Source organism: Primulina eburnea, chromosome 7, assembly GCF_022965805.1.
Source record: "Primulina eburnea isolate SZY01 chromosome 7, ASM2296580v1, whole genome shotgun sequence".
NCBI lineage: Eukaryota > Viridiplantae > Streptophyta > Magnoliopsida > Lamiales > Gesneriaceae > Primulina > Primulina eburnea.
Window position 1 is genome coordinate 540,332 of NC_133107.1, and position 15,576 is coordinate 555,907.

At 33.6% G+C, this 15,576-nt stretch overlaps 1 long non-coding RNA gene and 1 pseudogene across 1 annotated transcript; one reads left to right on the forward strand and one right to left on the reverse strand.

Annotated features, from left to right (window-relative positions):
• The first annotated feature begins 284 nt into the window (after positions 1–284).
• LOC140836305 (uncharacterized) lies at positions 285–3,195 on the forward strand. Its single transcript, XR_012119058.1, has 3 exons — positions 285–977; positions 1,096–1,212; positions 1,315–3,195. It is a non-coding gene; the product is annotated as an uncharacterized lncRNA (long non-coding RNA).
• A 461-nt stretch (positions 3,196–3,656) lies between these two features.
• Positions 3,657–7,044, reverse strand: LOC140836301 (nuclear transport factor 2-like; annotated as a pseudogene).
• Between the last annotated feature and the right edge of the window lie 8,532 nt (positions 7,045–15,576).

Sequence of the window (15,576 nt, forward strand, 5' to 3'; positions counted from 1 at the left end):
ATGTTGAAATTTTTAAAAAAAACAAAATAACAAAAATCAAAAGTGTAATATTAATATCATATAAAGGTAAATTTGGAAGAAAAAATTGGTGTCCTCCTAGGTAGTTACTATCATGTGCTCAACATTAATATAATAGAATAAATATATGAAATTAACTTTATTATTTTTTTTTTTGGATGTTGATTGAGGGGGGGGACACCCACGGCTATCGCCTATCGTATAGCTATTTTCCTCCTAGTTCCTACTCCCCGCTTGTCTTTGTCCAAGATGTTGAAAAGCACGGTGGCCACTTTACATATCCAACAAGGAGTAAATGTTAGCTCGGGTCATTGATTAATGAATACGAGAGTAACCATGGCAGGGCTTGCGGTTTTCTTGAATCCCTTTGCAAGAAAATGGAGGGCTGCTAACAGATTATGCCCTTGTTTTGTATTGAATGGATGTATGAAACTTCGAGTACTTGTGTGGTTTGGTTGAAGTTTCTCCATTGATAGCTAGTTCGAGTTCTTGTGCATTTGATAAATATACAAAGTAGGACGAAGAGAAGATGATGATCGATATACAGTATGCATTGCAACATGTGTTGCTTGGCTACTAGCGGTTCATCAAGTAGTCTATTTCTATGACATGAAGCCGATATTTTGGCCTAAAAAAATGCTTTTTAGTAAAGCAGAAACAATTATTTATTTAATTGTTTTTTTGTTTGGGGTTGGTTCCTCAGCCCATTTGAATTTGAGTGGGCAATAAACATCGTTTCCCGTATGAAATAGTTATACTTCAGCCCATTGCTTCTGTGTTTTGTTTTTGGACGGGCTCCGATTCAGATAAATCTGCACTCTTGGCCTTCAAGGATTTGGTTTCGGATCGTAACGAAGCTCTGGGTGGATGGAATTTGGAAAATCAGGACAACTGCTCCTGGGCCGGGATTTCTTGTGATTCGAATCATCGGGTCGTAGCCTTGAATCTCACTGGTGGAGGTAATTCTTTTTCTTGTGTTAGAATTTCTCAATTCCCACTTGTTAGGATATGTCTAGCAAGTTTGATATAACAAGGAAACCAATCCAAGATCACACACACATCGATTTCACAATCCAGTAACCAAAGCACAAGAAATAAACGACGAACAGAGCAATTACGTGGTTCGATCACAAGTGATCTACGTCCACGGGAAGAAGAGAACAATTTTATTGATGAATCAGAGAATATCCACAGGTTACAACTCAACTCCTTGTTTCTTTTTCCTCTATCACATACCCGAGAATCCCAAGAAAGTTAGAGCCCCGTGGTTTTTCAGTAACTATTCTCCTTTCGCAGCTTGTGTAGGTGGATCAATGGAGTATTTCAGCTCGCCTGGATTCAATCTTAGCTGGAGGTCTTTCCGAAACTCTCTCTTCTTCTTTTTCTCTATCTGAGTATAACCGTAAAATCAGAAGAAAACCAGAATCCCCCCCAACTGTATTTGGCGTCTCAACTGATATACCCGTTGGCCTTGACTTCCTTATTGGCTCCATCTTGACAACCGATTTATTAGGCCCAAACCTTTCAAGTCAACTTAACACCACTGTACGGTTTTGAAATTAGGAGGCTTTGTTTAGGTCGCCATAGTGTTAAAATCTTGGGTGAACTGTCGGTGGCCGTTGCTGAGATGAGTGAGCTTAAGATTTTATCACTGGCTTTCAACGAACTCAATGCTGAAATTCCCGTGGAGATTGGGGTATGGAAAAACTTGAGGTTCCAGAATTTTATTTCATGGTCGTTGCCTGTTTCTTTTTGTGGGTTGACGAATTTGAAAGTGCCCAACTTGGGTTTTAATGAGCTTTTCGCGGAGATACCAAGTTCCTTATCAAATCACGTGGCTATTCAATTACTGAATTTAGCTGTCAATCAAATTAACGGATCGATTCCAGGATTTTTTTTTGGGGGTTTTAGACTTTTGAGGGGCATTTATTTGTAGTTTAATCAACTTAGTGGATTATTGGGGATGGTTGTGGGGATGGTTGTGGGAAGCTGGAACATTTGGATCTTTCCGGCTATTATTTATCTTGATCTTTTCCGAAAAGTCTTGGGAACTGTGGGGGTGTTGAAGACCTTTCTGCTCTGCTCTAACACGTTGGAGGAATTTATTCCTAGTGAACTTGGTCAATTGAGTCAACTTGAATTGCTGGATGTGTCGAGAAACAATTTTAATGGTGCTATGCCGAGTCAGATTGTAAATTGTACAAAACCACAAGTCCTTGTTTTGTCAAACTCATGGGATCCTCTTCCGGGCGTTTCCCGATTGGACACTGGTACTAAAGTTGGAAATTTGGCTTTTACAGCTGAAGAATTCAATTTTTAGGGCGGTAGCGTTTCTGCAGGCAATCACGAGTCTCTCGAGCTTGAGGAAGTTGTGGGCTCCTCGAGCGACTTTGGAAGGAAGTTTTCCTTTCAATAGGCCAGGGTCCATGCAATAATTTGGAAATGTTGAACTTGGCTCAGAACTGTTTCACTTGGAAAATCTCTGAAGGGTTTGGCAATTCCAAGAAGCTGACTTTCTTGATTTGAGCTTAAACAGACTTAGTGGGGAGATACATGATAAAATTCCCGTTCCATGTATGACTCTGTTTGATATCAGTGGAAATTTTGTCAGGTTCAATTCCAAAATTTAAATTTGGATCTTGTTCTTCTTTTCAGTCCAATCGAGAGGATTCCCTCAAGCGTAATCACAGTGTTTATGCATTTCTTGCCGGCAGGAACAAGCTTACTGGAACATTTCCTTTCCTGGAGCCTTTTTGAGAAGTGTGATAAAGTGAGGGACAATTGTTAATGTTACTGACGATGGGTTATCTGGTCCAATTCCAACCGATGTTACCACTACGTGCAAGTCTTTGACCCTCCTCATGCTTCTAGTAATAAAATAATTGAAGGATTGAAAATTGGTATCTTATTCGAATATTTTATTATCATCAATAATTGTATTTTTTCAAATCTAAATTATTTCGAAGAAGCTATGAATATTTTACTAAATTGTTGACAACAAAACAATAGCTTTGGGTTGTACTTCTTGAGTTGATATCCTACAAAAAAATAATTGTAGTGTAGCTTTGATGCCATTTAACATCCCTTTTAGTCATAATTTAGGGGTTTAAATGAAGTAAATACATGTTTTAGTTGATGTACACTTGTATGTTTTGTTTTTTTCTTTCTGTTGGAATACATAACAGGCTTTTTGCAAGTATTCTTGTTGTTTATTTTGTTTACGAACATCTGTAAGTTGCTTGAATTTTATCTGTTCGAGAGAGCTAGCTACAATGACTTGTTTCCTCTTTCATATGTAATGAATTTTTCCCCGTGCGAACAATAATACAATATAACGAAGATATACAATTTTTCCCTTTGATTGATTCCTTCATCTATATATTTATTGGTCACGATCGATCACCAAAGCCCACAAGGGGATAAATACAAAAATGATGAAAACGAGTTCATGAACATTAATTAATTATTTCGCCAATGTAGGGACGCATTTTCTATTACAATAGTTATATAGACATATAACTAAGCACCCTAAAAGATCATTAAATGACACGAATCTTACAAACTTTCTGCTCGATATTCGCACTCCACACTCGGTTAAACCATAACTTTAGCATTTGCCATAACGGCAACAAACGAGGTTGAAAAGCAATTTCCATCTGACAATATAATTAAGTTATTGCAATTAAAATTCCTCTACACAGTTGGAAAGAATAACTGAACTGTTACTACTTTTCACTCCTTGGAAATTTGATGCCAAAGATGATGAAAACTGTGCCAAAATTGCTGCCCATATATCTAAGATACATACTTCACGTTGAATCAGTATTCAGACTCAGGCCAGGACGTCGATTACCTCTCCCTCTTCCTTGTTGATAACCATCTCCATTACGTCCACTGCCAAAGTTCCCTCGACCCCTGAAGCTATCGTTTCTCACATAGGTTCGACCACCACTGAAGTTTCCACGTCCCCTGAAGCTGTCATGATGAAACCCTCCGCGTGAAGAATTGAAACGACCCCTCCCAGTGCCAACTGTCACAGTAACATCATAAATATATTATATGAAGAACCAGTAAAGTGTAACAAGTTCCTGGCGAAGAGAGAATATCACGAGTATATTTTTATCATGGCTGATGTCTCACCTCGAGTTGTAGTCCTCTTTATCTCCACTACAGCTTGACGATCTCCAATTGTTATAGGAGAAGCCTGAAAAAGTAAATTATTTATCATTACATAGTAATCGAGGGATATGTCATAAGAGTTCTTGATCATATGTTTTCTAATAAACAAATTATTGCAATAGGACAAACAAGCAGATTCGTGAATCAGAGCGGTCAAACTTTTAGATCTGACTGATTTCAGATTTGTGAAATCAAGGTTAAGGCTTAAACAGACTACATAGTCTGAACTCTGAACACCCCTCAATCTGAGCACAAATCAAAATAAAAGAAAGTTCAAAGGGAATGAACCTTAATTGCATTTTGCATGGAGACAACATCTTGAAATTCAACAAAGCCAAAACAGAATCCTTGTAGCTGCATACAAGGAACAAATGACATGAGTATCGACACAAGCTGAGCAAGTAGAATGAAACAGCGAAAAAAGTGATGGTAAAATCAACCTTGTTACTTCTGACTTGTACTCCGTCTTGTTTTATAGTCCCAAATTTCTTGAACTCAGCTTCAAGCTGAGCAACTGTTGCATTTAGAGGCAAATTGCGGATATATATGGAGTGACCATCAACTGTAAGAAATAACACAAAAATATAAATATATATCTTTGGAATGACTGATTTAGGGGAAAAAAAGAATGTAGATAAGCAACAATTGGCTTCATATCAAGTATTGTCTTCCAAATCTCATGCATTCAGGCCCATAGTGCTTGCTCTTACTCAATGAGCCTATACGACTGTAAAAGAAAAAATACCTTCGTCCTGGTCATCTTTGCTTTCAGGGGTATCAACAGGTGCTGATTCGAAGGGGCAGATGCTTCAGAGTCCAATGGCTCGGCAACTGGAATAACAGTTTGTTTCTCAGGTTTTACAGATCTTGCAATGTTAGCAGGGACATAAACTTTGGTCGGACCCTTCTTTGTTTGTGAGCTCACAATTGATGCATATGATTTTTTTGGAGCATCATCTTCGATTGCAGAAGCATCTGATTCTGCATTCCCGGATATGTGATTCTCATCAGGATGAGATTTAGCTTCAATAACAATATCCCTGTCATGACTAGTTTGTTTTTCATCAACAACTTGTACAATTGGTTTCTCATCCACAGTCTCAATTTCCTTTTCATGAGAAGCTGTATTGTTTGAGGTGGGCAGATCAACCACTTGAACAGGTTCTGGAAAAAAACTGAAGTTGATGAAAAGGCCAGTAAAAAGTGATTGTAAGACCATATTTTAATTCATTTGAAACGAGTTATATAGCCAACCTGGATCTTGGGTCACAGAATGTAATGTTGAGTCACCTACTCCGTTTGTCACTTCACTGATGTCTGGTTCACTCTCCTCCACATACCGGAAAACATCATTTTTAACATAGTACCACCCTTTATCTTGAGGAGCGAGAAAAAAGGTTTGCGAGAATTTCCTTCTCAGATTGTCCTTTCCAGTCAAGCAACCAGTAACTAGGACAATCACTCCATCCTTATATGAATCCTGGGCATCAGCAGTCTTTATCTCTGCCTTGTAGTTGTTGTAGTCCAGGGAACAAATTTTATCATTAATGCTCTGGTAAAAAAAAAAACATAACAAAGGTTTATATCACCGAGTGAAATCACTTATATCTGCTACTTGTGCCATGTTTGAAACAACCTTTTCTCCATCAGAGCACGTTAAACAACGAAAATTTAATGAATCTTTGACAATTGATCGTGTGGTAAATCGGTATTGTGGCAAACAATTCTACACATTGATGTAAGCTGCATGATAAATAGGAACTGAAACGGATTTATGAACAAGCTCAGGGTAATGGATTATTGTTACAGCTAACCATATTAAATATATAATACATGTAATACATTCTACGAGAATAAAGCAGTTGAAGACAAACATGAATCTCTCAAAAATCAGGTGGCATCAGAAAAAAAGAACCTTAAGATATATGCAGGTCCAGAAAAGAAAAAAGGTAAAAATGAAGACGAATAGAACTAGTTTTTGGTTTTCTGGACAATCATAATAACTTACTTTCATTGTTGTCACAGTCGTCATAAGACCATTAGGATCTGGGCGACTCAAGACACTCGAATCATTGTAAAATCGGTGAACTAACTCAGGAGACTGGTGAAGAATATGGTAATACTGCTCAACAAAAGCATTTCCGACCACTTGGGCACTGGGAGCAGGCAGAGTACTCACAGTTTGCATGGCCATTGCTTAAGAAAGCAAATAAAATTAAAGTCAAAATGGGCTCAGAAAATAGCAAGGGACAAAATAATCTCCAAAAAGCTCTTTCACATATCTTTGTTTATAGTTTGGTGCATAATCTTTACGAGACAACTAACAAACTAAATATAGCTTAACATGATTTGTGCTTTGATCAATCTAGCTCTAATTAGCTATAATTTGATCAATCTAGCTCTAATTAGCTATAATTCAATGTATATATATATACTTTCTGGTAGCCTGTAAATTAAGCAAGAAATAATCCCACTCGAATTACATTTCCATTTATTGAAAAATCTAACTTCAAAAAGCAAAATCAAGTAAAAAAGCACTTTTACCATGTTCTCCCATTTCCTGGAAACAATTTTTCAAAGCTGGAAGTAATTTGTTTTTCTGCTAAAAAAATACACAACCTTAAACCTAAAACTAACCAGAGGATTAAAATCTATCCAGACAAAACAGCACAAACTAGGGTCAACTAAACTCAAGATCTGCGTAGCATAGCAATAAACAGAAATATAGCATATCTAACAACAACAAACATTGGAAAAAAAGACATCTTTTCCGTAAACCCTAATCTATAATTCATTATTGTACCATAAACAAAAAAAAAACCTTTTACACCTGAAAGTACACATAAGTCTCAAAAATAAACAATAAATAAAACCAAGGGAAAATCAGGGAAAAGGGACTCAGATGTGTTTTTTTTAAAAAAAAGGATCCACACGCACATTTATTTTTATGTCCTTATGTTTTAAGTTTAAAATCTTTAAACACACGATTAAATCCACATAAATAAATCTTTACAAAAAAACAGAAAAACCTCCTCCCATAAACCTTACCCGCTGTTCACGAAAAAACCCTTCAGTCGAGGCGACGCAAACTCAATCGAAAGAATGACAAACAAAAATGTGTTAATTTTCACGTTTATGTCGATATTTTGCTTCTACGTTTTTGTCGATTTTGGTTTCCTGCGGTGTGCGTCGATGAGTTGAGATCGACTTTGATTTTGTGGTCGATCGACCAAATTTTATGGTCGACCAAATAATTGGTCGACCATTTGTGGACGACCAACTATTATGGTCGACCATAAAATTGGTCGACCACACAGCTGATCATAAGATTGGTAGACCATAAAATTGGTCGACCAAACAATTGATCGACCACACAGCTGACCATAAGATTGGTCGACCACACAGTTGGTCGACCAATATGGTCGACCATTTTGTTGAAAAAATTGGTCAACATTGTGTGGTCGACGGTCGACTAATTTTTATGGTCGATCTCAAATTAGCGACGGTTTTACATCCAAACCGTCGCTATTTCAATATTTGCGACGGTTTTATTAAACCGTCGCTAAACTTCATTTTGCGACGGTTTATGTTAAACCGTCGCAAATAGATTGTGTAGACCAAGTCGACCCAACATACATTGCTTTGTCGACCCAATATCTCTGAGTCGACCCATGTTGATTTTGGGTCGATCAAGGTTGCTTTTTGGTCTACTCTTTTTCTGACACATGAATCCATAGATTTGACAAATATGACCGATAATTATTTAATTTTGACGGATAATTACACAATTTTGACCAATGTTGCATGTTTTTAACATATGAATCACATACATTCACAAGTATGTTCCATAATGTTACATGTTATGACATGTGAGTCACAATTTCACAATTAGGTTATATGTGTTGACATATGAATCACAATTTCACAACTATGTTATATGTTTTCACATATGATTCGGAATTTAACAACTTTGTTACATGTTTTAATATATAAATCATAATTTCACAATTATGTTATATGTTTTAACATAATTTCACAATTATGTTATATGTTTTTTAACATATAAATCACAATTACGTTAATGTTTCAACATATGAATCATAATTTCACAATTAAGTTATATGTTTTTTAACATAAGGATCATAATCACACAATTTTGACCAATGTTGCTCGACAATCGTAGATGTTTAATCCATTAATTGATTAATATATGAATAACATATTTTCACATGTATGTTTTATAATGTTACATGTTTTGACATATGAATCACAATTTCACAAGTATGTTACATATTTTAACATATGAATCACAATTATGTTACATGTTTGAATATATAAATCACAATTACATAATCACATGTATAGTATGTTCTATAACATTATATGTTTTAACTTATTATGTTACATGTTTTGACATATAAATCACAATTTCACAACTATGTTACATGTTTTAACATATGAATCACAATTTCAATTGAATTACATGTTTTAACATAAAAATCACAATTATATGTTATCAAAATTTCAATTGAATTACATGTTTTAACATAAAAATCACAATTATATGTTTTAACATATGAATCACAATTATGTTACATGTTTGAATATATAAATCACAATTACATAATCACAAGTATAGTATGTTCTATAATGTTATATGTTTTAACATATGAATCACAATTTCAATTGAATTACATGTTTTAACATAAAAATCACAATTATATGTTATCACAATTTCAATTGAATTACATGTTTTAACATAAAAATCACAATTACATGTTTTAATATATGGATCATAATTTCACAACTATATTGCATGTTTTAACATATTAATCACAATTTCATTACATAATATTACAAGATTTAACATATGAAACACATATTTAACTTGGGTCGACAAAGTAACATTTATGTACCAACTTGGGTCGACCCAAAGTTCCAGCCTTTTGAGTAGACCCAAAATTCCAGCCTTTTGGGTCGAAACATGTAACATTATAAAACATACATGTGAAAATATGTTATTCATATATTAATCAATTAATGGATTAAACATCTACGATTGTCGAGCAACATTGGTCAAAATTGTGTAATTATGATCCTTATGTTAAAAAACATATAACTTAATTGTGAAATTATGATTCATATGTTGAAACATTAACGTAATTGTGAAATCGTGATTTATATGTTAAAAAGCATATAACATAATTGTGAAATTTGTGAAATTATGTTAAAACATATAACATAATTGTGAAATTATGATTCATATATTAAAGCATGTAACATAGTTGTGAAATTTCGATTCATATGTGAAAACATATAACATAATTGTGATTCATATTTCAAAACATATAACACATAACATAATTGTGAAATTGTGACTCATATGTTATAATATGTAACATTATGGAACATACTTGTGAAATTATGTGATTCATATGTTAAAAACACGCAACATTGGTCAAAATTGTGTAATTATCCGTCTAAATTAAGTAATTATCGGTCATATTTGTCAAATCTATGGATTAATGTGTGAGAAAAAGAGTCGACCCAAAAGCGTGTAACATAATTGTGATTCATATGTTAAAATATGTAACATACTTGTGAAATTGTGATTCATATGTCAAAACATGTAACATTATAAAACATACATGTGAAATTATGTGATTCATATATTAATCAATTCATGGATTAAACATCTACGATTGTCGAGCAACATTGATCAAAATTACGTAATTATGATTCTTATGTTAAACAAACATATAACTTAATTGTGAAACTAGGATTCATATGTTAAAACATATAACGTAATTGCGAAATTGTGATTCATATGTTAAAACATATAACGTAATTGCGAAATTGTGATTTATATGTTAAAAAACATATAACATAATTGTGAAATTTGTGAAATTATGTTAAAACATATAACATAATTGTGAAATTATGATTCATATATTAAAACATGTAACATAGTTGTGAAATTCTGATTCATATGTGAAAACATATAATATAATTGTGAAATTGTGATTCATATGTCAAAACATATAACATAATTGTGAAATTGTGACTCATATGTCATAACATGTAACATTATGGAACATACTTGTGAAATTATGTGATTCATATGTTAAAAACATGCAACATTGATCAAAATTGTGTAATTATCCGTCAAAATTAAGTAATTATCTTGGGTCGACCCAAAATGTTGGATCGACCAAGCAATGTATCTTCGGTCGACCAAACAACTACCTAAATTTGGGTCTATCCAACTTTTCTTGATCTACCCAAAAATCTGGGTAGACCAAGCTTTGGTCGGTCGACCCAACATCTTGGGTCGACCCAGCAACATTCTTTTGATAGACCAAGCTTTGATCGACCTAACAGTGTGGTTGAACGATACACATATTTGCGACGGTTATGAGTTAACCGTCGCTAAATGCGACGGTTTTAAACCATCGCCGATCTATTGTAGCGACGGTTTTATTATAACCGTCGCAAATATTACGCTTTTCGTGGTCGACCTTCCCCAAATTGTTCCACCACGAAAATTTTCTTCTTGGTCGATCGAGAAAAAAATTTGGTCGACCAATTGTTTTCTTGGTCGACCGAGAAAATATTTGGTCGACCAATTTCACCAAATTGGTCCACCATATAAAATTTCTTCTCGGTCGACCGAGAAAAAAATTTGGTCGACCAATTTTCTTCTTGGTCGACCGAGAAAATATTTGGTCGATCAATTTTTCTGGGTGAAAGCATATATAGGCGGAGAATAAAAAGAAAAGTATAATTAATTTATTAAGTTAAAAATTTAATTAAGCTTTAATTTTATTATTAAGAGTCAACTCCTTCTTTTTTTAAAAAAAAGTCAGAGTCCTTCTTTTTTAAAAACTTTATGTCTCAATCTCATTTTTTTAATTGTCCCATAAAACCAATGGCCGGAGTTTACAAAATCCACCGTCAGATCTAACTGAGATACGTGTCAACAACAAAATCAAAGAGAGAAAGCATCACGCGGATTAAGAAATTAAATGCAAAAACACATCAACTGAACTAACACACATTCTCGATCAAACAAAGGGTAGCCATCATCTAGAGACGGAATACTTAATATTTATCACTGATCACGGTGCAAAAACAACAAAAAACTCGACAAAAAAAACAGCGTCATTTGTGTGATCTGAAAGTGATGATAAAACCTATTATCATGCTATATGATATAAATTTTAATTGTCCCATAAAACCAATGGCCGGAGTTTACAAAATCCACCGTCAGATCTAACTGAGATACGTGTCAACAACAAAATCAAAGAGAGAAAGCATCACGCGGATTAAGAAATTAAATGCAAAAACACATCAACTGAACTAACACACATTCTCGATCAAACAAAGGGTAGCCATCATCTAGAGACGGAATACTTAATATTTATCACTGATCACGGTGCAAAAACAACAAAAAACTCGACAAAAAAAACAGCGTCATTTGTGTGATCTGAAAGTGATGATAAAACCTATTATCATGCTATATGATATAAAACCTATTATCGATAAAAATTCAGTAGTATTTGATATAAATTTTAAAAAGTCATGCTATATAAAAATTTATTTTTAAAAATTTAAACAAAATTAAAAATTATTTAAAATATCAATAAATATTTAGCAACTCTATGAAATTCTATAAAACGTAAAAATTAAATCCTAAAGTATAACTATAAAATATTAAAAAATATTTTTGATTTAATCTAAAGATTTAAATAGATATTTAATGGCAAAAACTTGTGTGAGACGGTCTCACGAGTCGTATTTTGTGAGACGAATATCATATTTGGGTCATTTATGAAAAATATTATTTTTTATTATGAATATCGACAGGGTTGACCTGTCTCACAGATAATGATTCGTGAGACTATATCACAAGATACATACTCATGTTTAATTGAGAAATATTTCAAATTCTTGTACTTACTTTAATTTTTATTAAAAATTAATATTTATACATACATTAATTTTTATTTTTTTCTTCTCTCCTTTTATCCAAATTTTTTAAAAACATATTTTTTTTTTATTTACAACAATAATTTACAATCAAAATTATTAACATTATTTATTTTATTTTTTCGTGTTCCAATCACAAAACTTCATAAAATTAAAAATCATATTTATTACATTGAAAAAAATATTTTATTGACTTATAAATTTAGAATAATAATTATTTTATTAATTATTATATAACATTTGATGTTTAATTATTTTATATAATTCTAGTTAACATACATCTTAATTTTAATTATAACTCAAACTTATTATATATGATAGTGAATAAAAAATATTATTCACTTAAATAAATAATAATAATAATAAAAATAATAATGATAATGATAATAATGAATGTAATTGATATATAATTTTAAAAGCTTATCAACATATGTATAAAAATAATTATAAAAAATTAAAATTTTTAAATTTTTATTATTTCAAATATGTATTCTCTATTTTATAGTATAAATAATTGTTTTTTTTTGTTAGTAATATTATTAAAAATAAAATTGATAAATTAAAAAATAAAATAAATAAAATTTATTCACGTAAAACGATAATCATAGAGATAAAATTTATAAAGTTATATGAAAAGGTTTTGTTGCGTGTTTTCACTACCGCAAGTATACGGTGTCAAGTTTTAGTACTGTATGAGTACAGATATCGATCCCACGAGGAGTAATTATTCAAAGTTGTATATTAATTACCATAATTGACATAGCTCAACTTTATTTAGACAAATCGAATAGTTGGTTTGTAATCGATTCAAATAAAATAGCAATTACTGTAATTCTAGCACACAATATAGAATTCACTGAGGAAATAAATCTAGAGTTATGATTTCGTCTGGCTTCCCATATGCTAAATCGGCATCAACTAACATGTTATTAAATTGCATCGCATTTATAACCAAGAACTCGCAATGTTTCTACTCCCTCTGTCGAGTGATAAATAGAATTGTATTACCTATCACCGATTTTAATATGTCTATTCAAAATCAAGCAACACGTAATAAATGCAACCAAGGTCTTCTTATGGATTAGTCAGAGTTATACGTCTTTTGCACGTTATAAATATCTAACGATGTGATTTCTCCTGTCCTAATTTCAATCCCCTCTTTCGAGTGTTAGATTTTAATTATTCAATCAATCGAATTATGGCCAGTAATCCAAAAGCATTAATCACAAGAAATCACAAATAAACACGACGAATTAATTAGATGAAAAGTTAAAAAATCAATAACATAGGTTCAACCAAGACTACATCAATCTCTAGAAAATAGAATTAGTTCATACTCGTAATTAAATCAATACAAAACCTGTTTGTAATCATAAAAAACGTAAAAGTAAGAAACCGAATTAAGAACGTGTTGGCGAGAGATGGAAGTGCGTCTCCGTGTCTGGATTCAGCGTCTTCTATCTCCGTTCTTCGCGTCCCGTTCTCTGTGCGCGCTCACTTTTTCTCCTTTTCCTCGAGTGGTGTGACGGCTCTGCTAAAATATTTCCGAACCTCAAAAAAACACGCCGAAACCTATTTATTTCTGAATGTTCGCACCGCGCGCATATGCGCGACACAGACTCGCGCATATGCGCGGGCCTCCTGAAGTGTGCTTCCTTCTTGCGCGCATATGCGCGCCATGAGCGGCGCAGATGCGCGCTGCTCTCTGGATGGGTCGCGCATGTGCGCGACCTTGGGTGGCGCATGTGCGCGATGCTGTCTGGACTCGCCTGTTCTCTCTCGCGCATATGCGCGCTGCTCACTGTATGGTTCGCGCATGTGCGCGACTTTGGGAGGCGCATGTGCGCAGGTGCTTCTGCATTCCATTGCTTGCTTGGCTCACATTTCTTCTACTAGGCACCATCTTCGCTCCTTTTCACGCCCTTTCAGTGGTCTCACCTAGATTCCTGCAATCACACAAATAATAACAAAAACACGTAATTCTGTCCGAAAAGGACTAACAATCTGTATGAAATATAAGAATAATTTAAGTGCACAAAATGCACTTATCAAATCCCCCCAAACTTAAACTTTTGCTAGTCCCGAGCAAAATAAAACTAAAAATAAATAAAACATTAACTAGACTAAAATAACCTAAACGAACAATAATTGTGGAATAAAAGGATAACCTCTAGTCTCAGAGATTACAATTTCCATGATGTTGAATCGAACACATGCCAACACTACTCACAGTTCACGTGCGTGTGTGTTTTGCTATTCTCGTTTACCCACTCCAAATGCCAAGATAAGCTCATAGCTATTTATTTCATAAAATTCTGGACTCCTCGACACACAAGTAATTAGTAAAATCATTGAAGCACACATTTACCTTCACAAATCAATAGGACTTATAGGGTAACATTTTGCTAAACAATTGGTATTATGAAGACAACAATTTACCAAATAAAATCCAATATCATGAGATGCGCACATGTAAACAATCAAATCATGTGTCTATCGATGGTATTTTTCCAGTGTCCATAGGCTTAATCTTGACAACTCTTCTCCACTAGTATATTGGGTACGTGTGACTCGGTCAATAGGTCTTTTAAGCTTATAACGTTAGGCTATGGCTAATGGCTACAAAAGAAGATAGGGAAGCAAAAGTGAGAGAAAACAAACCAATTTATTTTTCAATATTCGCCTCCTTTTTCCTTTAGTTTCACCTCTACTTGCATTGCCACAACACTTTCACCATTTTGTCCTTTTTTTCCACATCACATGTCATACTCTTTATTCAACTTGTCTTTCTCCTTATTTGTTTTCTTTCTTTTCATCTTTTTTTTTTTCGATGATCTTCTTATACGCAAACAAGGGAGAAGAACTTTTGTGGTGATACACATGTTCATTTTCTCTCAGTTTTCGGTAGGTACTAGCGTATATGCTCAAAAATTGGTAGTTGACGTAGGAGTTTAGAATTGATACGAATGGGGGCTTTTGTGTGCCTTGGCACACTCCATTCGATTTTCATTAAGCTTAAACATGGGACACTAGGCACCATCTTCGCTCCTTTTCACGCCCTTTCAGTGGTCTCACCTAGATTCCTGCAATCACACCAATAATAATAAAAACACGTAATTCTGCCCGAAAAGGACTAAGAATCTGTATGAAATATAAGAATAATTTAAGTGCACAAAATGCACTTATCAGGTTCATAAATATAAAAAATAAAATCAATCAAAATAAATTCACAAAATTATGTGAAAAAATTTAAAATTCTATAAAAACAAATAGAAATATATCGACTCTCAAAAAATCTGCTATTTAAACAAATCAGCAGATCTTTGCGAATATATATACCTCTTGATTTTCCGATTTCCCTTTTTCCTTTTGGGCCGTTGTTCAGCCCAT